The 25,209-nt window shown below is 65.0% G+C and overlaps 1 pseudogene; it reads right to left on the reverse strand.

Moving 5' to 3' along the window:
• Positions 1-10,913: 10,913 nt before the first annotated feature.
• Positions 10,914-19,076, reverse strand: LOC122138840 (annotated as a pseudogene).
• Positions 19,077-25,209: the final 6,133 nt, after the last annotated feature.

The following is a 25,209-nucleotide window of genomic DNA, read 5'->3' on the forward strand; positions in this document are numbered from 1 at the left end:
GGTGGTGGTGGTGGTGTTGTTTTGTTTGTGTTGTGTGGTTGGGTGTTGGTTTGTGGTGGTTTTGGTGTTGTGTTGGTTTTGTCGTTGGGGGTAGGATTTGTGTTTGTCTTTGGTGGGTTGTGTGTGGGGGTGTTGTGTTGGTGGGATGTTGGGTGTGTGGGTGTTTGTGGTGGGTGTGGTGTTGGTGGGTGTTTTGTTGGGGTTGGTGTGGTGGGTTTTTTTGGTTTTTTGGTGTGTGGGTGGTTGTGTTAGTGGTACTGTGTTTGGTGGGTTGGTGTGTGCTGATGTGGGTGTTTGTGTGGTTGGTTAGGTTGGGTTTTTTGTGGGGGGTTGTGTGGTAGTTGGTTGGGGGTGTGTGGGTGTGTGTTGGGTATGGTTGGGGTGTTGGTTTTTGTGTGGTGGTGTGGGTGGGGGGTGTTGTGGGTTTAGTGTCAGGGTTGGTGTTGTGGGGTGTGATGTGTGGTGTGTGGTGTGTGGGTGTGTGGGGTGGGTGTGTGGATTGGGTGTTTGGGTGTGTGTTGGTTTTGGGGTGTTTGGGTGTGTGTGTGTGGTGGGTGGGGTTTGGTTTGTTGGTGGGTTGGTGGGTGTGTTTTGGGTTTGGTGTGGTTGTTGTGGGGTGTGGGGGTTTTTGTGGTGGTGGGGGGTGTGTGGGTGTGGGTGCTAGGTGGTGTGTGGGGTTTTGGTGTGAGGGGGGGGGTGGTGGTGGTTGGGGGTTGTGTGGCTGTGGGGGTGTTGGGGGTGACTGGCGTTGTGTGGGGTGGATGTGTGGTTTTGGTTTGGTGGTTTTGGTGGATTGTTGTGTAGTGGGGGTGGGGGGGGGGGTTGGGGGTGTGGTTGTGGTGTTTGTGGTGTTGGCGTGGGGTTTTGTGGTGGTGTGGGTGGTGGGGGTGGTGTGTGTGTGTGGGTGGGTGTGGGAAGGTGTATTGGTGGGGTTGTGTTAGTGTTATTGGTGGTTTTTGTGATGTTGGTTTATTTATTTGGTGTGTTTGTGTGGGTGTGGTTGTTGTGGGGTGGGGGGTGCGCTGGTTTTGTGGGTGGTTGTGACGTGTTTGGTATTTGTGTTTTTGTTGTGGGTTTAAGGGTGGGGGGGGGTGGTTGGTGTGGTTTTGTTGTGGGGGTGGTGTGGTTGGGGGGGGTGTTGTGTGTTGTTGGTTGGTGGGTATGTGGGGTTGTTGGGTTGAGTGGGTTGGCTGTTTGTTTGTGTGGTGGGAATGGTTTAGGTATTGTGGTGGGGTGGTGGTTGCGGTGTTATTGTTGTGGTGTGTTGGTGTGTGGGGGTGGTTGTTGTGGGTGGTTGTGGTGTGTTTGGGTGGGGGTTGTGTGAGTTAGTGGTTGTTGGGGTGGGTGGTGGTGTGTTGTGGTGTTTGGTGTGGTGTGGGTGTGTGGTGGTGTGTGTTTTGGGGGGGGGGTGTGTTGTGGGGGTGTGGGTGGTGTTGTGGTTGATGTGTTTGTTTTTGTGTTTGTTTGAGTTATTGTGTGGTGGTGGGTTTTTGTTTTGTTTTTGGTGTTTTTTTGGTTGTGTGGTGTTTGTGTATTTTGGGGGTTGGGTGTTTTTCGTTTGGGTGTGGGTGGTGTTGGGGTGGGTGTGTGGGTTTTGTTGTGTGTGGGGTGGGTGGTTGGTGGCAGTGTTCTTTTTTGGTTGTGTGGTGTGGGTTGTATTTTTGTGTTGGGGGTGTTGTGGTGTTTGGTGTGTTTGTTGAGTGGTTTGGTTTGGGTTGTGGTTTTTTGTGTATTTTGGTGTGTGGTTGTGGGTGGGTGTGTGTGTTGTGTTTTGTTGGTGTGTATTGGTGTGTTGTGATTATTGTGTATGTGGTGTTGTGTTTTTTTTGGGTGTGTGGGTGTGTGTGTTTGTGGGTTGTGGTGGTGGGTGTCGTTTGTTTTTGTTGTTGTTTTTGTTTGTTGTTTGTGTTGGTGGGTTTGTTTTGAGGGTGTGACGTGGTTTTGGGGTGGTGGGGGTGGGGGGGTGGGTTTGTTGTTGTGTGTTTGTTTTGTGTGGTGGTTTTGTTGTGTTGTGTGGTTGGTTGGTGGGGGTGGTGGGTTTTTTGTGGGGTGTGGTTTGGTTGTTTTGTTGTGTTTTTTTTTGTTTGATTGTTGTTGTTTGTGTGTTATTTTGTGGTGGTGTGGGTGGGGGTTGTTTTGTGAATTTGTGGGTGGTTTTGTTTTTGTGTGTGGTGTTTGTTTTTTGGTTTGTTTTTTTTTTTTGTTGGTGCGTTGTGGGGTTGGGGTTGTGTGGTTGTTTTGGTGGTGGGGTGTGGGGTTTGGTTGTGTGGGTGGTTTTGGTGTGTTGTGTTGGTTTTTGGGTGGTGTTGGTGTGGTGGGTGGGGTGGGGTGGTGTGGTTTTTTTGGATGTGTGTTTTTGTGTGTGTTTTTGTTTGGGTGTGTTGGGTTTTTGTGTGGTTGTGTTGGTGTTGATTGTGTGTTGGTGGGTTTTTTGTGGGTTTTGTTTTGTTTTTTGTGGTTTGTGGAAGTGTGTTTGTTTGTGGGTGGTGTTGTTTTTTTGGTGTGTGGGGGGTTGGTGGTTTTTGTTTTTTGTGGTTTGTTGTGGGTTTTGTGGTTTTGGTTTTGTTGTGTTTTTTGTAAGTTGTTTTTTTTTTTTTTTTTTTTTTTTTTTTGGTGTTTTTGTTTTTGGGTGGTGGGGTTTTTTTTTTTGTGTGGTGTGTTGTTTGTTTTTGGTTTGTTTGTTTTTTGGTTTTTGTTGTTTTTGGTATGATTTTGGTTTGTGTTGGTGTTGTGGTTGGTTGTGTGTGGTTTTTTGGTTGGTTTTGTGTGGTTGTTGTTTTGATTGTTGTTGGTTTTTTTGTTTTTTAGTTTTTTTTTGGGTGTTTTTTCTTTTTTGTTGTTTGGTTTGTTTTGTGGTTTTTTGTGTTTGGTGTATTTTTTGGTTGGGGTGTTGTTTTGGGTTTGTTTTGATTTGTTTTTTTTTTTTTGGGTGGTTTGTTTTTGTTGTGTTTTTTTGTTTTTGTGGTGGTTTGGGTGTGGTGTGTTGTGTTTGGGGGGTGTGTGTTTTTGGTGTGGGGGGTTGTGTTTTTGTTTTTGGTGTTTGTTGTTTGTTTTTGGGGTGGGTTTTTGTTGTTTTGGGTTTTTTGGGTTTGGGTGTTGTTGTTTTTTTTGTTTGTGTTTGTGGTGGGTTTTGGGTGTTGTGGTTTTGTGGGGTGTGGGGTTTTGGGTTTGGTGTTTTTTTTGTTGTTTTTTTTTTTTTTTTTTTTTTGTTTTTTGTTTTTGGTTTTGTGGTTTGTGGTGGGTTGGGTGTTGTGCTTTTTTGTTGGTGGGTGGTTGTTTTTTGTTTTTTTTTTTTTTTGTTTTTGGTGTGTTTGGGGGTTTTTTGGGGTGGGTGTGTGTTTGGTTTGTGATTTGTTTTTGTTGTGTTTGTTTTTTGGTTGTTTTTTTGGTTTTTGTGGTGGTTTTTTTGGGGTGGGTGTTGTTGGTGGGGGTGTTTTGTGGTGTGTTGGGTGGGTTTTTTTGTTTTGGGGTTTTTGTTGTTGTGGGTTTTGGTTGGTTGTTGGTTTTTGGGTTTGGGGTTGGGTGTTTTTTTTGGTTGTTTTTTTGTTGTTTGTGTGGGTGTTGGGGGGGTGTGTTGTGTTGTTGTGGGTTGTGTTGTGTGTGGTTTTGGTTGTTTGTGTGTTGTGGTGTGTTTTGTGTGGGTGGGTTTGGTGTGTGTGGTGTTTTTTGTTGGGTTTTGTTGTGTGGGTTTTTTTGTGGTGTTTTGGTTTGTGGTTTTGTTTGTTTTTTTTTTATGTTTGTTGGGTTGGGTGTTTGTGTTGGGGTTGGTTTGTTGTGGTGGGTGGTTTTGTTGTTGGTGTTTGTTTTTTTGCGTTGTGGGGTTTGTTGGGGTGGGTTTTTTGTGGTGTGTTTGGTTTGTTTTTGTGTGGGTTTTTGTGTTGTTTTGTAGTGTTTGGGGTGTGTTGGTGTTAGTGTTTGTGTGTTGTTTTTTTTTTTTTTTTTGTGTGTTGTGTTGGTGTTGGTTTGTTTTTGTTTGGTTTGTTTGGTTTTGTTGTGTTTGTTGTGTTGTTGTGGGGGCTTGTGGTTTTTTGTTTTTGGTGTTTTTTTTGTTTGTGTGTTGTGATGTTGTGTGGGTGTTTGTTGGGGTGTTTGGGTTGTTGTTGTGTTTTTTTGTTTGTTGGGTTTGGGTTGTTGTTGTGTGTGTTTTTTTTTGGTTTTTTTTTTTTGTTTGGGGTGGGTTTTTGTGGGGGTTGTTTGTTGGTTTGGTGTTTTTTTTTTTTGGTTGTTTGTTGTTTTTTGTTTTGTTTTTGGGTGTTGTGGTGTTTTGGTTTTTGTTGGGTTTGTGTTGTTGTGGTGTTTTTTGTTTTTGTTTTTTTGTGTTTTTGTTTTTTTTTTTGTGTGTGGTGGTTTTTTTTTTGTTTTTTTGGGTTTTGTGTTTGTTTTTTTTTGTTTTGTTTAAGTTGTGTTGTTTGTTTTGTTTGTTGTTTTTTGGTTTTTGAGGTTGTTTGTGTGTTTTTTGTTGGGTTTTGTTTTGGTTGTGGTTTTTGTTGTTTGTTTTTTTTGTTTTTTTTGTTTGTTTTTTTTGGTGTTTGTTTTTTTTTTTTTTTGGTTGCTTTTTTTTGTTTTTGGTTTTTGTTGTTTTTGTGGTTGTTTTTTTTTTTTTTTTGTTTGGGTATTCACATGTCGATGTTGACAGTTTTTTTTTGGTTTTTTTTTGTTTTTTGGTTTTGTGTTTGTTGTTTTTGTTTTTTGTGTTTTTTGTTTTTTTTTTGTTTTTGTTTTGTTTTTTGATTTGTTTTTTTTTTTTTGTTTGGTTTTGTTTTTTGTTTTTTGCCTTTGGGTTTTTTTTTATGTTTTTTTTGTGTTGGGTGGGTTGTTTTGTTTTTTGTTTTTTTTGTTTGTTGTTTTTTTTTTTTTTGAGGGTTGGTTGTTTTTGTAGTTTTTTTTGTTTTTTTTGTTGGTTGTGTGTGTGGGTTTTTTTGGGTTTGGTTTTTTTTTTTTTTTTTTTGTTTTTTTTTTTTTTTTTTTTTGGTGTTTTTGTGTTGTTTTTGTTTTTTTTTTTTGTTTTTTTTGGTTTTTGGTGTTGGTGTTTTTGTTTTTTTTGGTTTTTTTTTTTTTTTTTTTGGGTTTTTTTTTTGTGGTTGTTTTTTTTTGGGGGTGGGTGTGTTCTTTTTTTTTTTTTTTTGTTTGGTTTGTGGTGGGTTTTTTTTTTTTGTGGGGTGTGTTTTTTTTTTTTTTTTTTTTTGTGTGTTTTTTTTTTTGTTTTTGGGTGGTTTTTGTTGTTGTTTGTTTTTTTTTTTTTTTCTAAAAATCATCATAAAAATATAAAAAAGTTTTTGTTTTTTTTTTTTTGTGTTTTTTTGGGGTTGTTGGTTGGTTTTGTTGGTTTGGTTTTGTTGTGGTTTTGTTTTGTGTGGTTGTGTTGTTTTTAGGCTGTTTTGGGTCTTGGGTTTGGTGTGTGGGTTGTTTTTGGTGGGGGGGGGGGTTTTGCGGTTGGTGGGTGGTGGGTTTTTTTTTTGTTGTTTTTGTTTGGTGGGGTTGGGGGTTGGTTGGTGGTTTTTTTTTGTTTTGGGGTGGTTTTTTTTTTTTTTTTTTTTTTTTTTTTTTTTTTTTGTTTTTTTTGTTTTTTTTTTTTTTTTTTTTTTTTTTTTTGTTTTTGTTTTTTTTTTTTGTTTTTTTTTTGGGGTTTTTTGTGGGGTTTGTGGTTTTGTTTTTGTGGTGTTTTTTTTTTTGGTTTTTGGGGAGGGGGTGTGTGGGTTTTGTGGGTGGGGGGGTGGGTGCTTTTTTTTTTGGTTCGGGGGAGGTGTTGGGGTGTGTTTTGTATTTTTAGGGGGGGTGTTGGGTTTTTTGTTTGTTTTCATGGTGGTTTTTTTTGGTGTGGGTTGTGGGGGGTTGTGTTGTTGGGGGTTTGGGGGGGGTTTGTTGTTGCGCTTTTTTTTTCTTTTTGGGGGGGTGGGGGGGGTGTGGGGGTTTGTGGTTGTTGTTGCTGGTTTTTTTGGGTTGTGTTGGGGTGTGTTTGGTGGTGGCGTGGTGTGTGGTGTGGGGGGGGGGGTGGGGGGTTTTGCTGTGGTGGTGGGTGGGGCTTAAGGAGTTGGTGGTTTTTTTTTTTTGTGGGGTGGGTTGAGTTGTTTATGTGTTTGGTTTTTTTTTTGGTGCTTGGTGTTTTTTGTTTGTTTTTGGGTTTGGTTGGTTTTTGTGTGTTGTGGTGGGGGTGGGTGGTTTTTGGGTGGGGGGAGTGTGTTGGGGTTTGGTGTTGTTGTGTTGGTATTTGTTTTTGTGGTTTTTTGGTGTTTTTTGTGGGGGTTTTTGTGTGTGGGTTTGAGTTTTTGGGTGGGGTGTTTGGGTGGGGGGGGGTTTTTTGCACCATGTGTGTTTTTTTGGTGGTGGGTGTGGGTTTGGTGGTGGGTGTGTGTGTGGGGTGTGTGTGCTGCGTTTTGGGTGGTGGGGTGGGGGTGGGGTTGATATTTTGGGGTTGGGCGGTGTGGGCGGTGTTTGTTGATGGGGAGGGGTTTGGTGTGTGATTTGGGTGCCCCGTGGTGTGGGTGGTGGGTGGGTGTGGGGGGGGGGTTGTGGGGGGGGGATGGTGTGTTGTGGGGTTTGGTGGGGGTTTTGTGGGGTGTGTGGTGGGTGGGTGCAAGTTTGTGGAGTGGTGTGTGGTGTGGGGGTGTGGTTTGGGTGTGGTGTTTTGTGGTGGTGGCTTGTGTGTTTGGGGTTGTTTTGGGGGGGGGTGTTGTGGGGTTGGTGGGGGTTGTTGGGGGTTGTGTTCGGTTTGTGTTGGGTTTGGTGTGGGTTGGGGGTGGGGTGTGTGGGGTTGGTTTGTGTTTGGTGGGGTGTTTGTGGTGTGTTGTTGTGGAGTGTTTGCAGTTGTTTGGTGTGTGTTTGTTTTTGGTTTTTGTTTTTGTGTGTGTTTGTGGGTTGGTGGTTGTTTTTTGGTGTGTTTGGTGTGGGTTGTTGGTTTTTTGAAGGGGGTTGTTGGGTGACCGTGTGGATGCGGGGTGGTTTGTTGTGTGGTTTTTTTGTGGGTTTGGTGTGTGGTGTTGTTGTTTTTGGTGTGTGTTTGTGTGTTTGGTTTGTTGGTTTTGATGTGGTGGTCCCCCCCATTGGTGTTGTGGTGGTGTGTTGGTTTGTGTTGTGGGTTGTTTTGGTGTTGGTGGTTTTTGTTGTGTTTTTTTGGGTTTGGTTTCCCAGTGGGGTGCCCCCCCCCCTTTTGGTGTTGTGTGGGTTTTTTGTTGGGTTTTTGGTGTGTTTGTCCCCCCCCCCCCCCCCCTGTGGTGTGTGTTTGATGGCTGTGTGTGTGGTTGGGCGGGTTGGTGTGTTTTGTTTTTTTTGGTTTTGGGTGTTTGTGTGTGGTTGTGCCCCCCCTTTTTTTGGTTTTGGCAGTGTTTTTTGTGTGCTGGTTGGGTTGTTTGGGGCTGTTTGTGCGGGTGTTGCTGTTGTTTTTTGTTTTGGTGGTTTTTTTTGTTGTTTTGGAGTTTTTGGGTGTTTTTTGAACGGTGTTTGTGGCATGGTTTTTTTTTTCTTTTGTTGTGGTTGGGTTTTGGGGCCCCCCCCCCCCTTTTTTTGTTTTTTTTTTGGGTTTTTTGCTTTTTTTGGGTGTTGTTGTGTGGGTGTTTTTGGTTGGGGGGTTTTGTTTTGTGGCGTTTTTGTTTTTTTGGCGGTGGGGTGTTTTTGCAGTTGCCCCCCCCCCCCTGTTTTTTTTTGGGGTGTTTTGGTTTGTGGGTTGTTTTTTTTGTTTTTTGTTTTTTTTGTGTTCTGTTTTGTGTGTGTGTTGTGTCGTGTGGTTTTGTTTGTTTTGTGCAGGGGTGTGGGTTTGTTGTGTTTGTTGGGTTTGTTGTTTTTTTTTTTTTTGAGTTGGTTGTTTGTTTTTGGAAGGGGTGTTTTTGGCGTGTTTTTTTGATTTTTTGCGTGTGTTTGGGGTTTTTTTTGTGGGGTGATTTGTTTGGTGTTTTGTGTGGGAGTTTGGGTGTGTTTTTAGTTTTTTTTGGTTTTTGGAGGTGTTTTTTGTGGTTTTTTTTGGTTTTTGGTGTGCTTTGGTGATGTTTTTGTGTGGGGTGTTTGTGTTGCTGGGGGGTTGGTATTGGGTTTCCCCAGGTTTGCAGTTTGGTGTTGTGGGGTGTGTGGGAGGTTTTTTTGTTGTTTTTTTTTTTTTTTGTTTTTTGGTGTGTGTTCATGGGTGGTGTTTTGTTTTGCAGTTGTGTGTTGTTGTGTGCAGTGTGTGGGGTTTTTTGCTGTGGTGGGTGTGTTGTTGTGTGTGGTTGGGTGTGTGTTGCAGTGGGTGTGGTGGGTGTTTGTGCAGTTTGTGGTGTTGGTGTGTGTTGTGGTGTGTGTGGGGTGTGTTTGTTTGCTGTTTGCGTGTTTTTGGCGTGTGAGACGGGGCGTGTTGTGTGTGGGTCGTTGTTTTTTGTTGGTGTGTTGTGGGGTTTGTTTGTTGGTTCAGTTGTGTTGTGGTTGGGTTTTGTTTTGTGCTGTGTGTTGTGTAGGTTCGTGGTGGTTGTGAGTGTGTTGTGGAGTGTTTGGGTTTTTGGGTGGTGTGTTGTGGTGGTGTGTGGTTGTGTTGGGTTGTGGGTTTGGGTGTTGTGTGGGTTGTCTTTGGTTTTGTGGTGTTGTTTGCTTTGGTTGGGTTGGTGGTTTTTGCTTGGAGTGGCTTGTGGGTTTGTTTGTGCTTTGGTTGTGTTGGGGTTTTGGTGTTGGGAGGCGTGTGTTTGTTTGTGGGTTGTTTTTGGTGGTTGTGTTGGGTTTTTTTGTGTTGGGTGTGTTTTTTTTGTTGCTTGTGTTTTGGTGTTTGTGCTTGGTGTGTTTGTTGGCTGGTTTTTTTTTTTTTTGTGCTGTGCTGTTTTTTTGGTGTTGGTAGTTTGTGTTGTTGTTTGTTTGTTGTGTGGCTTTGGTTGTTTTGTTTTTGTGGGTTTTGGTGGGTTTGGGTTTGCAGTTTGTTCTTTTTGTTTGATGTTGGTTGGTGCTGTTGGGTTTTTTGAGCGGTGTGTGTTGTTTGCCGTTTGGGGGTGTTTGCTGGTTTGTTTGTGCTTGTGTTGTGTGTGTGTTTTTTGTGCTGGTGTGTTGTGGTTGGGTTGGTTGCAGTGTGGTGTTTTTGTGTGGGTGGTGGGGGTTGTGAGTTGTTTGGGTTTTTTGTTGGTGCTGTTGCTGTTGTGGTGGTTTTTGTGGTCTGTGTTGTGGTTTGTGTTTGGTGTGTGGGGTTTTTTCTTTGTGTTGTGTGGAGTGTGTTCTTTGGTTGTGGTGTTTTGTTGTCGTTTTGTTGTTGGTTTTTGTTTTGTGGGTTGTGCCTTTTTTTGTGTGTTTGTTTTGTTGTGTGTGCTGTGGTGTGGTTGTTTTTGTTTTTTGTTGGTTTTTTTTTGTTGTGTTGTTGTTTTTGTGAGTTTGTTGGGTGTGTTTTTGTTTGTTGGTGCTGATTGTTGGGGTTTGTTGTTGGGTTTTTGTTTTTGTTGGGTGATGTGTTGTTGTGGTTGTGTTGTGTTGGTGTGTTGGGGTTGTTTGTGTGTGTGTGGGTTGGTTTGGTCTGGGGGGGTGTTGTGGTGGCTTTTTTTGGTGTTGGGGGGTGGGTGTTTTTTGTGTGTGTGTGTGTGGTGTTGTTGTGAGTTTTGGTGGAGTGCAGTGTGTTTGCCGTGTGTGTGTTGGTTTGTTTGTGCAGTTTTGCTGGGTGCTTTTTGTTTTTTGTGGCTGGTTGTTTGTGTGGTGGGTTGTTGTACTTGGTTTGTGGGGCCTTTTGTGGGGTGTTTGTGCGTTGCGTTTGTGGTGGGTTTGGGGTTTTTTTGTTGGTTTTGTGTTTTGTGTTGCAGTTTGTTTTTTTTGTTTTGGTTGTTTTGCTTTGCGTGTGTTTGAGTTTTGTGCTGATGTTTTTTTGTATGTTCGTTTTTTTGGTGTGGTGTTTGTTTGGGTGGTGCTGTGGGGGCTTTGTTTGTGTTTTGTGTGTGTTTGTTGGGTGGTGTTGTGTGGTTTGTGTGTGGGGGTGTGCTTTTGTTTTTGGTGGGCGTGTTTGTGTTGATGTGTTCTTTTTGTTTGTTTTTGTTTTTTGGGAGGTGGTTTTGCAGTTTTTTGTGTGGGTGTGGTTTGTGTGGTGCCGTTGTGTTGGTGTGGTTTTGCTTGTTGTGGGGTGGTGGTTTGGCTGTTTGTGTTGCGGTTTTTGGGCTGGGTGTTTGTTTGGCCGGTTGGTGGTGGTTCTTTGGTTTGTGCGTGGGTTTGTGTTTTTTTGTGGTTGAGGTTTGTTGTTTTGGTTGTTCTTATGGTTGGTGTTTGTGTTGGTTTTTGTTGTGTTTTGGTGGTTTTTTGTGCTGTGGTGTTTGTTGTGGTTTTGGTTTGTTTTCGTTGGGTGGGTGGTTTGTGTTGTTTGTTTTGTGTGTTTTGTGGTTTTTTGTGTTTGTTTTTGTTGTTTTTTGTGGTTGTGGCGTGGGGTGTTTTGGTGTGGTGATTTGGTTGTGTTGTGGTGTGCGTTGATGTGTTTGGTTTTTGGGTTGTTGGTGTTTTTTGTTATGGGTGGTGGTGTGTGTTGGTTTTGGGTGTGGTTGTGTGTGTGTGTTGTGCGGAGGAGCGTTTTTTTGGGGAGGAGGAGTTTGGGGTGTGTGTGGGAGGGTGCGTGTGTTTTGGGGGGGTGGTGCGGTTGGGGACGGGGTGTGGGATGCTTTGTCGTGTCTTTTTTTGATGGTGTGTTTTTGTTTTTGGGGCAAGGATTTTTTTTTTTTTGGTTTTTTTTTTTTTTTGTTTGTTTTCTATGGTTTTTTTTTTTTTTTTGTGGCGGTGGTTTGCGCTCTTTTGACGGGGGTGTGGTTTTTTTTTTTTTTTTTGGAGCGGGGGTGCTGTTCTTTGTTTGTTTGTTTGTTTTTTATTATTTTTAAAGTTTTTTTTTTTTTTTTTTTTTTTTGTTTTTTTGTTTTTGTTTTTTTGATTTTTTGTGTCTGTTGGTGGGGTTGGGGGTGCCGTTTTTTTTTTTGGTTTTTTTTTTTTGAGGGAGTGCGGGTTTTTTGTGGTTTTTTTTTTTTTCTTTTTGTTTTGTTTTTTTTTGGGATAGTTTTTTTTTTTTTTTGATTTTTATGCTTCTTGGTTTGAGTTTTTTGTGTTGTTTTTTTTGGGTATGTTTTTTTTGTTTTTTGGGCTTTGTTGTGTTTTTTTTTTTGTTTTTTTTTTTGATGTTTGTTTTTTTTTTTTTTTTTAGTTGTGTTTTGTTTTGGTTGGGTGGTTTTGTGCTGTCCTTTTGCGTTTTGGTTGTTTTGGTGTGCTCTTTTTTGCGTGTTGTTATGGTGGGATTTGGTGTTTTTTTGTTGCGTGTTTTGGGGTGGTGCGGTGGTGGGGGGGGTGTGGAGGGGGTTTTTTTTTTTTTTGATTGTTTTTTTTGTGTTTGAGGTTTTTTTTTTTGTTTTGCTTTTGTGTTTTTTTTTTTGTGTTTTTTTTTTTTTTGTTTTATTTTTTGTTTTTTTTTTTTTTTGTTTTTTTTTTTTTGATTTTTTTTTTTTTTTTTTTCTTTGATTTTTTTTGTGAGTGTTTTTTTTTTTTGTTTTTTTTTGCCTTTTTGTTTTTTTTTTTTATGTTTTTTTTGTTGCGTGTTATTTTTGTGTTTTTTTTTTTTTTTGTTTTTGTTGTTTGTTTTGTTTTTGTTTTGTTTTTTGTTGTGTTGTGTTTGTTTTTTTTTGTTTTGTGAGTGTTTGATTGTTTTTTTTTTTGATGTTTGTTTTTTGTTTTGTTTTTGTTTTTTTTTTTTTAGGTTTTGTGGTGTGGTGTTTGTGGTTTGTTTGTGTTGTGTGTTTTTGTTGTGTTGTGTTTTTGTTGGGTGGCTGTGTTGTTTGTTTGTTGGTTTTTTTGTTGTTGGGGGTGTGTGTGTGGGGGTGGGTTTGGGTGTTGTGGGGGGGTGTTGTGTCAGGGTGTGGGTGTTCGGTGGTGTGAATGTGTGTGGGTGTGGGGTGTGGTGTGTGTTGTGGGTTTTTGTGTTTGGGGGGGGGTGTTGGTTGTGTGTGTGGTGGTGTCGAGGTGGGGTGTGGGGTGTTGTGTGGTGTGTGTGTGTGCGTTGGGGGGTGGTGTTGTGGTTGTGGTGGTTGTGTGGGGGGGTGTGGGTGGTGGGGGTGGTTGTGTGTGGGTGGTGTGTTTGGGTGTTGGTGTGGGTTCTGGTGTTGTTGGTGTGTTTGTGGGTGGTGTGTCATGGGGTGTGGGGTGGGTGGTTGTGGGTTGGGCGTGTTGGTGTGGGTGTGCTGTGTGTGTGTGTGGGTTTGAGTTTTTTTGTTTGTTTTTTTTTTTTTGTGAGTTTTGAGTTTTGATTTTTTGTTTTTTTTTTTGTTTTTGTTGTTTTTTTTTTTTTCTTGTTTTTTGCTTCTTTTTTTTTGCTTTTGTTTTTTTTTGTTTTTTTTTTGTTTTTTTTTTGGGTGTTTTTGGGTTTTTTGGGTGCGGTTGGGGTTGGTTGGTTGGTCTGTTGGTGGTTTTTTGTTGGTTGGTTTTGTTTTGGTTTTGTTGTGTTTGGTTTTTTGTTTTATGTGTGTGGGTTTTTTGTTTGTTGTGTTTTGGGGTGGTTTTTTTTTTTTTGGTTGTTGTTTTGTTTGTGTTGTTTTTTTTTTTTTTTTTTGGTTTTTTTTGGGTTTTTTGGTTTGTTTGGGTGTGTTTGTTGGTTTTTTGTTTTTGGTTGAATTGTTTTTTGTTTTGGTTGGGGGTTCTGTTGGTTCAGTCACGGGGTTTTTTCTGTTGTTTGCGCATTGTTGCCACACAGTTGTTTGCCCTTTTGCACCCTGCCCAGTGTTTTGGCCAGTCCAGTGCTTGGTGCAGTTAATGCACCACCTGTCAGCCGGTTGTTTTGGCGTGGGGGTGTGTGGCAGTAGCTGGGTGTCTTTTTGTTTGTTGTTCGATGTGGTTGTTTTTGTTGTTTGGTTGTGTTTGTTGGGTGTGCTTGGTGGTTGTGGTGTGGCTGTGTGTGCATGTGTGCCAGTGTGTGAGTGCTTTGCATGGGGGTGCAGGTGTGGGGTGGGGTGGTGTGCTGGGCAGGTAGTATGGTGTGTGTGTTTGGTCTGGGGGGGTTTGGCCCGTTTCTTTGGCAGGGGGTGTTGCAGTTTGCTGCTGGGGTTTTGGTGTGTTGTGGGGGGGTTACTGGTGTGGGGTGTGTTTGTGTGGGTGTGTTGTGTTGGTTTTTTGCAGCGGTGCGTGGTTTTGGTGGGGTGGTATTTGTGGTGGGGTTTTCTGGGTGGGGGTTGTGGGGAGTGGGTTGGTGTTTGTGTTTGTGGGGGGGTGGGGGGGGTTGTCGGGGGGTGGGGGGGGTGGGGCCGCCCGTTTGCGGGTTGGGGTTTTTGGGTTGCAGGGGGGGGGGGGGGGCGTGGGGGGGGGGGGTCGGTGCGCGTCTGGGGGGTGGGGGGGCGGGGGGTGGGGGGAGTGTGGGGCCGTTTTGGCGGGGTGTGTGGGGGGCCAGTGGGTGGGCGGCGTGGGGGGGTGGTGTGTGGGGGGCGGGTGTTGGCAGTCCCGGGCGGGGGGGTGGCGGGGGCCGTTGTGCAGTGCTGCCTGCATGGGGGTGGTAGGTGTTTATTTTCGGTTTTTTTTGTGTGTGGGGGGGGGGGGTGCCAGTTGGTGGCGGTTTTTTTTTTTTGCAGCGGGAGCGGGGGCGCGGGGGGGAGTGGGGCCGGCGGCCGGGGGGCGCGGGGCGCCGAGAGGCCCCGGCGCCGGCCGCCCCGCGAGGGGGCGGGGGGGGGCGCGGGGGGCGGCGCGCGCCGGCCGAGGGGGGGCCGGGTGCGGGGGGGGCCGGGCCGGGGGGCGGGGGGGGGGGGGGGGGGGGGGGGGGGGGGGGGGGGTCCCGGGCGGCCGGGGGCGCGGTGGGCGTCGCCGCGCGGGGGGGGGGTGGGGGGGCGGTCGGCGCCGGGGCGGCGCGGCGGGCGGTGGCGGCGCGGGGCGGGCGGGGGCCCGGGCGGGGGCCGTGGCGGGCGCGGCGGGGGGGCGGGCCGGGGGCGGCGCGGGCGGGCGCGCGGGGCGGCGGCGCGGCGGGGCGCGGGGGGCGGCGCGCGGCGGGGCGCGCGCGCGCGGCGCGGCGGGGGCGGCGGGGCGGCGGGCGGGCGCGGGGCGGGGGCGGCGCGGGCGCGCGGCGGGCGGGCGCGGGCGCGCGGGCGCGGCGCGCGGGCGGCGCGGCGGGCGCGCGCCGCGGGGGCGGCGGCGGGGCGGGCGCGCGCGGCGGGGCGCGGGCGCGGGCCGCGCGCGGGGGGGCGCGGGGCGGGCGGGGCGGGGCGCGGCGCGGCGCGCGGCGCGGGCGGGCGGCGCGGGGGGGCGGCGCCGGGGCGGGCGGCGCGCGCGCGCGCGGGGCGGGCGGCGGCCGGGGCGGGCGCGCGCGCGGCGCGGGGGGCGGGGCGGGCGCGGCGCGGCGCGGCGCGCGGGGGGCGGGGGCGCGGGCGGGGGGGCGGGCGGCCGGGGCGCGGGCGGGGGGCGGCGGCGGGCCGGGGGCCGGCGCGGGCGGCGGGGCGGCGGGGGGGGCGGGCGGCGCGGCGCGGCGCGCGGGGGCGGCGCGCGGGCGCGCGGGCGCGCGGGGGCGCGGCGGCGCGCGCGGCGGCGGCGGGCCGCGGCGCGGCGGGGCGGCGGGGCGGGCGGGGCGGGGGGCGGCGCGGCGCGGCGCGCGGCGGCGCGCGGGGGGCGGGGGCGGGCGGGCGGGCGGCGGGGCGCGCGGCGCGCGCGCGGCGCGCGGGCGCGCGGGGCGGCGGGGGCGCGCGGGGGCGCCGCGCGGGCGGGGCGGCGGGGGCGGCGCGGGGCGGGGCGCGGGCGCGGCGGGGCGGGGCGGCGGGCGGGGCGGGCGGCGCGGGGCCGCGCGGGGGGGGCGCGGGGCGGCGGCGCGGGGGCGCGCGCGGCGGCGCGGCGCGCGGGGCGGCGGCGGCGCGGGGGGCGGCGCGCGGCGCGGGGGGGCGCCGGGGCGCGGGCGGGGGCGGCGCGCGGGCGCCGGCGGGGCGGCGGGGGCGGCGGCGGCGCGGGCGCGCGGCGCGCGGCGCGGCGCGGCGGCGGCGCGGCGCGGCGGGGGCGCGCGCGGGGGCGCGGGCCGGGGGGGGGCGGGGCGGCGGCGCGGGCGCGGCGGCGCGGCCGCGGCCGCGGCGGGCGCGCGCGGCGGCGCGCCGGCGCGCGCGGCGGGGGCGCGGGCGGGCGGGGCGCGCGGGCGGCGGGCGGCGGGGGGCGCGGGGGCGGCCGCGGCGCGGGGCGGGGGGGCGCCCGGGCGGCGCGGCGCGGGCGCGCGCGGCGCGCGCGGGGGGCGCGGCGGGGCGCGGGCGCCGGCGGGGCGGGCGGGGGGCGCCGCCGCGGCGCGCGCGGCGCGCCCGGGGGCGGGCGCGCGGCGCGGCGGGGCCGCGCGCGGCGCCGGCGGGGCGGCGCCGCGGGGCGCGCGGCCGGGCGGGGGCGGGCGGCGCGGGCGCGCGGGGGGCGCGGGCGCGGCGGCGGCGCGGCGCGGCGCGGGGCGCGCGCGGGGGGCGGGCGCGCGGCGGGGGGGGCGGCGCGGGCGGGGGGGGGGGGCCCGCGCGGGCGGCGGGGGCGCGCGCGCGCGGGCCGGGCCGGGCGCGCGCGGGCGCGCGCGGGCGGGGCGCCGCGGGCGGCGCGCGCGGGGCGGCGCGGGGGGGCGCGCGCCGGGCGGCGGCGCGCGGGCGCGGCGGGCGGCGCGGGCGGGGGCGCCGCCGGGGCGCGGGCGCGCGCGGGGGCGGGGCGGCGGCGGGCGCGCGCGGGGGCGCGGGCGCGCGGCGCGCGGGCGGCGCGGCGGGGGGGGCGGCGGGCGGGGCGGCGCGGGCGGGGCGCCGGGGCGGGGCGCGGCGGGCGGGGCGGCGCGCGGGCGCGGCGGCGGGCGCGCGGCGGCGGCGCGGGGGGCGGGGGGGCGCGGGCGGGGGCGGGGGGCGGGGGGCGGGGGCGGGCGCGCGGGCGGCGCGCGGGCCGGCGGCGGCCGGCGCGGGCGCGCGCGGGGCGCCGGCGGGGCGCGCCCGCGCGCGCGCGCGCGGCGGGGGGCGGGGGGGGCGGGGCGGCGGCGGGGGGCGCGGGGGCGGGCCGGCGGGGGCGCCGGGGCGGCGCGCCCGCGGCGCGCGGCGCCGCGCGCGGCGGCGGGCGGGGGCGCGCGGGGCCGCGGCGGGCCGCGGGGGGGCGCGGCGCGCGGCGGCGCGCGGCGGGCGGGGGCGGGGCGGGGCGGGCGGCGGGCGGGCGGGCGGGGGCGGCGCGGGGCGGCGCGCGCGCGCCGGGCCGGCGGGCGCGCGCGGGGGCGGGGGGCGGGCGCGGGGCGGCGGGGGGGGGGGCGCGGGCGGGGGGGGCGGCGGCGGGGCGCGCGCGGCGCGGGGGGCGGGGCGCGGGGCGCGGGCGGGGGCGCGCGCGGGGCGGCGGGGCGGGCGCGGGCGCGGCGGCGGCGGCGGGCGGGCGCGCGGGCGCGGGGGCGGGGGGGGGCGGGGGCGCCGGGCGCGCCGCGCGGCGCGGGCGGGCGGCGCGGCGCGCGGGCCGCGGGGCGGCGGGGGCGCGGGGGGGGGCGGGCGGCGGCGGCGGCGGGCGGCGCGGCGGGGCGGCGGGCGGCGGGCGGGGGGCGGCGGCGGCGGGGGCGGCGCGCGGCGCGGCGGCGGGCGGCGCGGGCGCGGCGCGCGCGGCGCGGGGCGGGCGCCGGCCGGCGGGCGCGCGCGGGCGCGGGGGCCCCGCGCGCCCGCGGCCCGCCGCCGCGGCAGCCCCGCCGCGCCGGCCGCCCGGCGCGCGGCGGCGGCGCGGCGGGCGGGGCGCGGCGGGCGGCGGCGGGCGGGCGCGCGGGGGCGCGCGGGCGGGGGGGCGGGGCGGGGGGGGGGGCGGGGGGGGGCGGGCGGCGGGCGCGCGGGGGGGGCGCGCGGGGGCGGGGCGGGCGCGCGGGCGCGGCGGCGGGGGCGGCGCGGGGGCGGGGGGGGGCGCGCGGCGCGGCGCGCGCGCGGGGCGCGGGGGGGGCGCGCGGGGCGGCGCGGCGGGGGGGGGCGGCGCGGGGCGGCGGCGGGGGCGGCGGCGGCCGCGGGGCGCGCGGGCGGCGGCGGGCGGGGGGCGGGGCGGCGGGGGCGGGCGGCGGCGGCGGCGCGGGCGGCGGGGGCGGCGGGGGGCGCGGGGGGGGGGGGCGGGCGGGGGGCGGCGGCGCGCGGCGCGCGGCGGCCGGCCGGCGGGGGCGCGGCCGGGGGGGCGCGGGCGGCGGCGGCGGCGGGGGCGGCGGCGGCGCCGGCGGCGCGCGCGCGGGGCGGGCGGCGCGCGGCGCGCGCGCGCGCGGGCGGGGGGCGGGGGGGGGCGGGCGGGGGGGGCGGGCGGGCGGCGGCGGGGCGGGCGCGGCGGCGCGGCGCGGCGGCGGCGGGGCGGGGCGCGGGGCGGCGCGCGGCGCGCGCGGCGGCGGGCGCGGCGGCGGGGGGGCGGCGCGCGCGGCGCGGGCCGCGCGGGGGGGCGGCGGCGCGGGCGGGGGGGGGGCGGGGGGGGGCGGGGGGGCGCGGCGCCGCGCGGGCGGCCGCGGGGCGCGCGCGGCGGGCCGCGCGGGCGCGCGCGCGGCGGCGGGCGGGGGGGGGGCGCGCGGGGGGGGCGCGGGGGGCGGCGGGGGGGGCGCGGCGGCGCGGCGGCGGGGGCCGCGCGGCGCGCGGGGCGGCGGCGGGCCGGCGGCGGGCGCGGGCGGGCGGCGCGCGCGCGGCGCGGCCGCGCGGCGCGGCGGGGGGCGGCCGCGCGCGCGGGCGGGGCGGGCGGGGGGCGGCGGCGCGCGGGGCGGCGGGGGGCCGGCGCGGGGGCGGGGCGCGGGGGGGGGCGCGCGGGGCGGGCGGCGCGCGGCGCGGGGGCGGCGGCGCGGCGCGCGCGGCGCGGGCGGGGGGCGCCGCGCGGGGCGCCGGCGGGGGCGCGGCCGGGCGGCGGGCGCGGCGCGGGGCGCGCGGGGGCGGCGCGGCGGCGGGCGCGGCGGGCGGCGGCGGGGGGGCGGCGGGCGGGGCGCGGCGCGGGCGGGGGGGGCGCGGCCGCGGCGCGCGGCGGGGGCGGGCGGGCGCGCGCGGCGCGCGCGCCGGCGGGGGCGGCGCGCGCGGGCCGGGGGGGGGCGCGGGGGGCGGGGGCGCGCGGGCGGGGGGCGGGGGCGGGGGGCGCGGGGGGGGGGGGGGGCGCGGCGCGGGGCGGGGGGGGGCGCGGCGGCGGGGCGGCGCGCGGGGGCGGGGGCGCGGCGCGCGCGCGCGGCGCGGCGGCGGGGGGCGGGCGCGCGCGCGCGGCGGGCCGGCGGGGGGGCGGCGCGGGCGGCGGCGCGGCGCGCGGCGCGGCGCGGGGCGGGCGGGTCGCGCGCGCGCGGGCGGGGCGCCGCGCGCGGGGCGGGGCGCGCGGCGCGCGCCGCGGGGGCGCGGCGGGGCCGCGGCGGCGGCGGCGGCGGGGGGGGCGGGGGGCGGGGGCGGGGGGGCGGGGGCGGCGCGGGCGCGGCGCGCGGCGCGCGCGCGGGCGGGCGGCGGCCGGGGCGGGGGGCGGGCGCGCGGCGCGGGGGGCGCGCGGGCGGCGCGCGCGGCGGGGGGGGCGCGGGCGCGCGCGGCGGCGCGGGGGGGGGCGCGCGCGGGGGCGGGCGGGGCGGGCGGGGGCGCGGGCCGCCGGCGGCGCGGCGCGCGGGCGCGCGGGGGGGCGCGCGCGCGCCGCGCGGCGCGGCGGGCGGCGGGCGCGGGCGCGCGGCGCGGGCGGGGGCCGCCGCGGGGGCGCGGCCGCGGCGGGGCGCGGCGGCGCCGGGCGGCGGCGGCGGCGGCCGGGGCGCGCGGGCGCGCGCGGGCGCGGCGCGGGGGCGGGGCGGGGCGGGCGGGCGGGCGGGCGCGCGGGGGCGGGCGCGCGGGCGGGCGGGCGCGGGCGGGCGGGGCGGGGGCGCGGCGCGCGCGGCGCGCGGGCGCCGGGGGGGCGGCGGGCGCGCGGGCGGCGCGCGCGGCCCCGCGGGGCGCGGCGCGCGGGCGCGCGCGGGGGGCGGGCGCCGCGCGGCGGGGGCGGGGGGGCGGCGCGCGGGCCGGGGGGGGCGCGCGGCGCGGGCCGGCGCGGCGCGGCGGCGGCGGCGCGCGGCGGGGCGGCGGCGCCGGCGCGGGCGGCGCGGGCGGCGGCGCGGCGGGGCGCGGCGGCGGCGGGGGCGCGCGCCGCGCGGGCCGCGCGCGCGGCGGGCCGGCGGGCGGCGCGCGCGCGCGCGCGGCGCGCGGCGGGGGCGGGCGCGGGGCGCCGCGCGCCGCGGGCCGGCGCGCGGCGGCGGGGGCGGGCGGGCGCGGGCGGGGCGGCGGCGGGGGGGCGGCGCGCGCCGGCCGCGCCGGCGGGCGGGCGCGGGCGGGCGGCGCGGCGCGCGGGGGGGCGGGGGGCGGGGGGGGGGCGGCGGGGGCGGCGGGCGCGCCGGGGCGCGGGGCGGCCGGCGCGGCGCGCGGGGCGGGGGGGGCGCGCGCGCGCCGGGGCGGCGCCGCGGCGGCGCGGCCGGCGCGCGCGCGGCGGGGGCGCGCGCGGGGCGCGGGGCGCGGGCGGGGCGGGGGCGCGGGCGGGCGCGGGGCGGCGGCCGGCGGCCGGGCGCGGGCGGGGCGGCGCGGGGCGCGCGCGGCGCGCGGGGCGGGGGGCGCGGGCGCGGGCGCGCGCGCGCGGCGCGGCGGGGGCGCGCGGGGGGCGCGCGGCGCGGCGGGGCGCCGGGGCGGGGGCGGGGCGGCGGGCGGCGGGGGGGGCGGGGGCGCGGCGGCGCGGGGCGCGGGGCGCCGCGGGCGCGCGGCGGGGGCGCGGCGCGCGGCGGCGGGCGGGGGCGGCGGGGCGGCGGGGGCGCGGGCCGCGCGGGGCGCGCCGCGGGCGCGGCGCGGCGGGCGGCGCGCGCCGCGCGCGCGGCGCGGGGGCGGCGCGGCGGGGGGCGGGCGGCGCGGCGCGGGGCCGCCGGCGGGCGGCGCGGCGGCGGGGGGCGGGCGGGGGGCGCGCGGGCGCGCGCGGCGGCGCGCGCGCGCGCGCGGGGGGCGCGCGGGGGGGGGCGCGGCGGCGCGCGCGGCCGGCGCCGCGGCGCGCGGCGGCGGCGGCGGCGCGGGGGCGGGGCGGCGCGGCGCGGGCCGCGCGGGCGGCGGGCGCGGCGGCGGCGCGCGCCGCGCGCGCGCGGGGGGCGGGCGGGCGCGCGCGCGCCCGCGCGGCGGCGCGCGGGCGGCGCCGGGGGGGCGGGGCGGGCGGCGCGCGCGCGGCGGCGGGCGGCGCGCGGGGCGGCGGGCGCGGCGCGGGGCGCGGCGCGGGCGGCGGGCGGGGGGGCGGCGGGGCGGCGGGCGGCGCGGCGGGGCGCGGCGGCGGCGCGGCGGGCCGCGGGGCGGGGCGCGGCGGGCGCGGCGGCCGCGGCGGGCGCGGCGGGCGCGCCGGCGGCGGGGCGCGCGGCCGCGGGGGGCGCGCGCGGGCGGGGGGCCGCGCGCGGGCGCGCGGGGGCGGGCGGGGCGCGGCGCGCGCGCGCGCGCGCGGCGGCGGGCGGGGCGGGCGGCGCGGGGGGCGGCGGCGCGGGGCGCGCGCGCGCGCGGGCGGGCGCGCGGCGCGGGCGCGCGCGGCGGCGGCGCGGGCGGCGCGGGCGCGGGCGCCGCGCGCGGCGGGGGGCCGCGCGCGCGCGGCGCGCGGCCCGGCGGCGGGCGGCGGGGGCGCGGCGGCGGCGGGCGGGGCGCGCGGCGGGGCGGGGCGGGGGGCGCGGGCCGGCGCGCGGCGCGCGCGCGGGGCGCCGGCGCGCGGCGGGCGCGGGGGCGCGCGCGCCGGCGGCCGCGCGGGGGGCGGCGGGCGGGCGGGCGGGGCGGGGGCGGCGGCGCGGCGGCGCGGGCGCGGCGGGGGGGGCGGCGGGGGGGCGGCGCGCGGCGCGCGCGCGGCGCGCGCGGCGGCGGCGCGGCGCGCGCGGCGCGCGGGGCGCGCGCGGGGGCGCGCGCGGGGGCGGCGCGCGGGCGCGGCGCGCGCGGGCGGGGCGCGGCGGCGCGTCGAGGGGGCGGCGCGGCGGGCGGCGCGCGGGCCGGGCGGGCGCGGGGGGGGGGGGGGGGGGCGGCGGCGGGCGGGCGGGCCGCGCGGCGGGCGCGGGCCGCGGGCGCGGGCGCGGCGCGGGCGCGGCGGGGGCGGGGGCGCGCGCGGCGCGGGCGGGCGCGGGCGGCGGGGCGGGGCGCGCGGCGCGGCGCGCGGGCGCGCGCGGGGGGCGCGCCGGGGCGCGCGCGCGCGCGCGCGCGCGGGGCGGGGGGGGGCGGGCGGGGCGCGCGGGGGCGCGCGGCCGCGGGGGCGGCGGGGCGCGCGCGGCGGGCGCCGGCGCGCGGGGGGGGGGGGCGGCGCGCGGGGCGGGGGGCGGCCGGCGCGGCGCGGGGCGGGCGGCGCGGGGCGGCGGCGGGGGCGCGGCGGGCGGGCGGGCGGCGCGGGGGCGGGGGGGGGGGCGCGCGCGGCGCGCGCGGGGGGCGCGGGGGCGGCGCGCGCGCGCGCGGGCGCGGGGCGCGCGGCGCGCGGCGGCGCGCGCGCGGCGGGGGGGCGGGGGCGGCGGGGCGCGCGCCGCGGGGGCGGCGGGCGCGGCGGGCGGGCGGGGGGCGGGCGGCGCGGGCGGGGCGCGGGGGCGCGGGCGCGGCGCGCGCGGGGGGGGGGGGGCGGGGCGCGCGGCGGGCGGGGGCGGCGGGGGGGCGGGGGCGCGGGGCGCGGCGGGGCGGCGCGCGCGGGGCCGCGCGCGGGGGCGCGGCGGCGGGGGCGGCGCGCGGCGGGCGGGGGCGGCGCGGCGGCGGGCGCGGCGCGGGGGGCGGCGGGCGGGGCGGCGCCGGGCGCGGGCGGGCGGCGGGGGCGCGCGCGCGGCCGGCCGGCGGGCGCCGGCGGCGCGGCGCGGGCGCGCGCGGCGGCGGCGCGCGCGGGGCGGGGGCGCGGGCGCGCGCGCGCGGCGCGCGCGGGGGGGGGCCGGCGGGGGCGGCGGCGCGCGGCGCGGGGCGGCGGGCGCGGCGGCGGGCGGGGCGCGGGGGCGGCGGGGGCGGGCGGCGCGCGGGCGGCGCGCGCGGGCCCGCGCGGGGCGGGGGCGCGCGCGGCGGCGGCGGGCGCGGGGCGGCGGCGGGCGGCGCGCGCGGCGGCGCGCGGCGCGGCGGGCGGCCCGCGCGGCGGCGGGGGGGGGCGGCGGGGCGGCGCGGGGCGCGGCGCGGGGGGGGCGCGGGCGCGCGCGGGGGCGGGCGCGGGGGGGGGGGGGGCGGGGGGGGGCGGGCGGCGGCGGGCGGCGGGCGGCGGCGCGGCGCGGGGCGCGCGGCGGGGCGGCGGGCGGGCGGCCGGCGGCGGGGGCGCCCGCGGGGCGCGGCGGGGGGGGCGGGGGCGGGGGCGCGGCGCGCGCGGGGCGGGCGCGCGGCGCGCGGCGGGCCGCGCGGGGGGGGCGGCCGGCGGGCGCGGCGGCGGGCGGCGCGGCGCGCGGGGGGCGGCGGGGCGGCGGGGCGGGCGCGCGGGGGGGGCGGCGGGCGGCGGGGCGCGCGCGCGCCGGGGGGGCGGCGCGCGGGGCGCGCGGCGGCGCGGCGCGGCGGGGGGGGCGGCCGCGCGGCGGGCGGGCGCGGCGGGCGCGCGGCGGGGCGGCGCGCGGCGGGCGCGGCGCGCGCGCGCGCGCGGCGGCGGGGGGCGGGGCGGCGGCGCCGCGGGGGCGGCGGGGGGGGCGCGCGGGCGGCGGGGGCGGCGGGCGGGCGCGGGGGGCGGCGGCGCGGGGGCGGCGGCGGGGGCGCGGGCGGCGGCGCGGGCGGCCGCGGGGGGGGGCGCGCGCGGGGCGCGCGCGGCGGGCGGGCGGCGCGGGGGGCGCGGGCGGCCGCGGCGGGCGGCGCGGGCGGGCGGGCGGCGGCCGGGGGGGGGCGGGGGCGCGCGGGCGCGCGCGGGGGCCGGGGGGGGGGGGGGGGGGGGGGGGGGCGGCGCGGCGGGGGGCGCGCCGCGGGCGCGGCGCCGGCGGGGGGCGGCGCGGGGCGGGGCGGGCGGGGGCGGGCGGGGGCCGGGGGGCGGGGCGGGGCGGGGGGGGCGGGCGGCGGGGGGCGGGGGGGGGGGGGCGGTGGGGGGCGGCGGGGGGGCGGGGCGGGGGGCCGGGGGGGGCGCAGCGGGCGGCGCGGGCGGGCGGGGGCGGGCGGCGGCGCGGGGGGGCGGGCGGGGGGGCGGGCGCCGCCGGGGGCCGCGGGCGGCGGCGGGCGGCGGCGCGCCGCGGGCGGCGCGGCGGCGGCGGGGCCGCGGGCGGCGCGCCGGGCGCGGGCGGGCGGGGGGCCGGCCGCGGGCGGCGGCGGCGCGGCGGCGGGCGGGCCGGCGGGGGCGCGGGCGGGGCGGGCGGGGCGCGGCGGGGGGGCGCGGGGGGGCGGGGGCGCGGCCGGGGGCGCGGGGGGCGGCGGGGGGGCGGGGGGGGGGCGGCGGGCCGGCGGGCCGCCCCGCGGGGGGGCGGGCGGGGCGGCGGCGGGCCGGGGGCGGGCCGCGGGCCGCGCGGCGCGCGGCGCGCGGCCCCAGCGGCCGGCGCGCCGGCGCGCGCGGCCCCCCGCCCCGCGCGTCCGCCGGTCGCGCCGCCCCCCGCCGCCACGCCCCGCGCCCCCAACGCACGGCGGGGCCGCGCCCGCTCCGCCCCGCGCCCCGCGGGGCCTCCGGCCTAATGTTGGCGCGGTTGTGGCGCGGGTTTTGCCAGTGTGCGCGCGGTGAAAAAAAGTCATTGGGGGGTGCGGGGTGTTGTTTTTTTTGGTCAAATGTGGGTTTGGGGGTTAAAAAATTGTGGGCGGAGTGCTGGTGGGCGATTGTTTTTTTTTTTTTGGGGCAGGCGGGGGGGGGGGGCGAGGGTGCGGGGGCGGGCGTGGGGCGGGGGGGGCGTTTTGGTTTTTTTTTTTTTTAACCGAGGCTTTTTTTGTTAATTAGCGCGGGCGCGCTTGTTTTTTGTTGGTAAGTTTTTTACTTATCTTGGGTTTCACTTTGATTTCCCCAACGGGGGGCGGGGCGGGTTTTTGTTTGTTTTTTTTTTTTTTTGTTGTGTTTTTTTGTCCCAACGTTGTATTTTTTTTTTTGGTTTTTTGGGGGGGGAGGGGGGGTTTTCGGGGGGCGTTTTACCCCGGGGCGTGGGGGCGCGGGGGCGGCCGGGTAAAAAAAAAAAAAAGAAAAAAAAAAAAGAGGTTTGTTGTTACACAAAAACAAATTTGTTTCAATTTTTTTTTGTTTGTTGACCCCTCCACGTTATTGTTGTTAAATACAAAGTTTTTGTTTTTTTTTTGTTTGGTTTTTTTTTTATTTGTTGGTCCCCCCAAAAAACCATTTTTTTTTTGTTTTTGTGTGTTTTCATACAATGTTTTCCAACAGTTTTTTTTTTTTTTTTAACTGTTCCTTGTTTTTGTGTGCACTCTGTTATGTTTACATTTTTACCAACAAATTTTTTGTGTGGTTTTTTTTTGTCCCATTTTTAAAAAAAAGACACCATTTTTTTATTGTGAAATGGTCTGTTTACTTTTTTTGGGTTGTGTTTGTGTTGGTGTTTTTTTTTTTTTTAATAAAAAAAAAAGAAAAAACTTGTTGTGTTTTTGTGTTTTATTTTTTTTTTATGGTTTGTTTTGTGTTTTTTGTTTTTTTTTCATGTTTTTGTATTTGAAAAAGTATGGCGGTAGTAGTAGCAGGGTGGTGGTAGGCAGGCAGTGGCAGGCGGGTGGCAGTAGTAGTAGTAGTAGCAGGCAGGCAGGAAGGGGTGGCAGGCAGTAGCAGGCGGTGGCAGGTGGCAGGTGGCAGGCGGTAGGGTGGTAGTGGTAGGGGTGGTGGCAGAGGGTAGTGGTGGTGGAAGGGGTGGCGGCGGTAGTGGCAGGCAGGAAGTAGTAGTAGTGGTGGCAGGCAGGAAGGGGCAGGGTAGTAGTGGTGGCAGGCAGTGGTAGTAGTGGAAGTGGCAGGCAGGGTATGGCGGGGTGGTGAAGGCAGGCAGGGTAGCAGGTGGCAGGGTGGCAGTAGGGGAGGCAGGGTAGTGGCAGTGGTGGCGGAAGGCAGGCAGGGTGGCAGGGTGGGGTGGGGTAGTAGTAGTGGGAAGGGCAGGCAGGTGGTAGGGGAAGAAAAGTGGTGCAGGCGGGGGTGTGGTGCAGGTGTAGGCAGTAGTGGCGGGGCAGGCAGGTTGTTTGTATCTTTTTGTGTTTCTATTTTTGTTTTTTTTTTTTTTTTTGTTGTTTGTAGTTTTTTTTTGTTTTTTTCTGTTGTGTTTGTTTTAGTTTTTTTTTTGTTTTTGTTTTTTCTATGTTTGTTTTTGGTGTGTTTTTTTTTTTGTGTTTGGTGTTGGGATGTGTTGTGTTTGTTGTTGGTTTTATTGTTGTTTGTTTTTTTTTTGTGGTGTGTTTTGATGGGGTTGTGTTTTGGATTTTTTTTTTTGTTTTTTTTTTTGTTGAATGGTTTTATTTTGTTTTTGTTTGGTTGTTTGTTTGTATTTGTTTTTTATTTTTT

The sequence above is a fragment of the Cyprinus carpio genome, chromosome A3, assembly GCF_018340385.1.
Source record: "Cyprinus carpio isolate SPL01 chromosome A3, ASM1834038v1, whole genome shotgun sequence".
Lineage (NCBI taxonomy): Eukaryota > Metazoa > Chordata > Actinopteri > Cypriniformes > Cyprinidae > Cyprinus > Cyprinus carpio.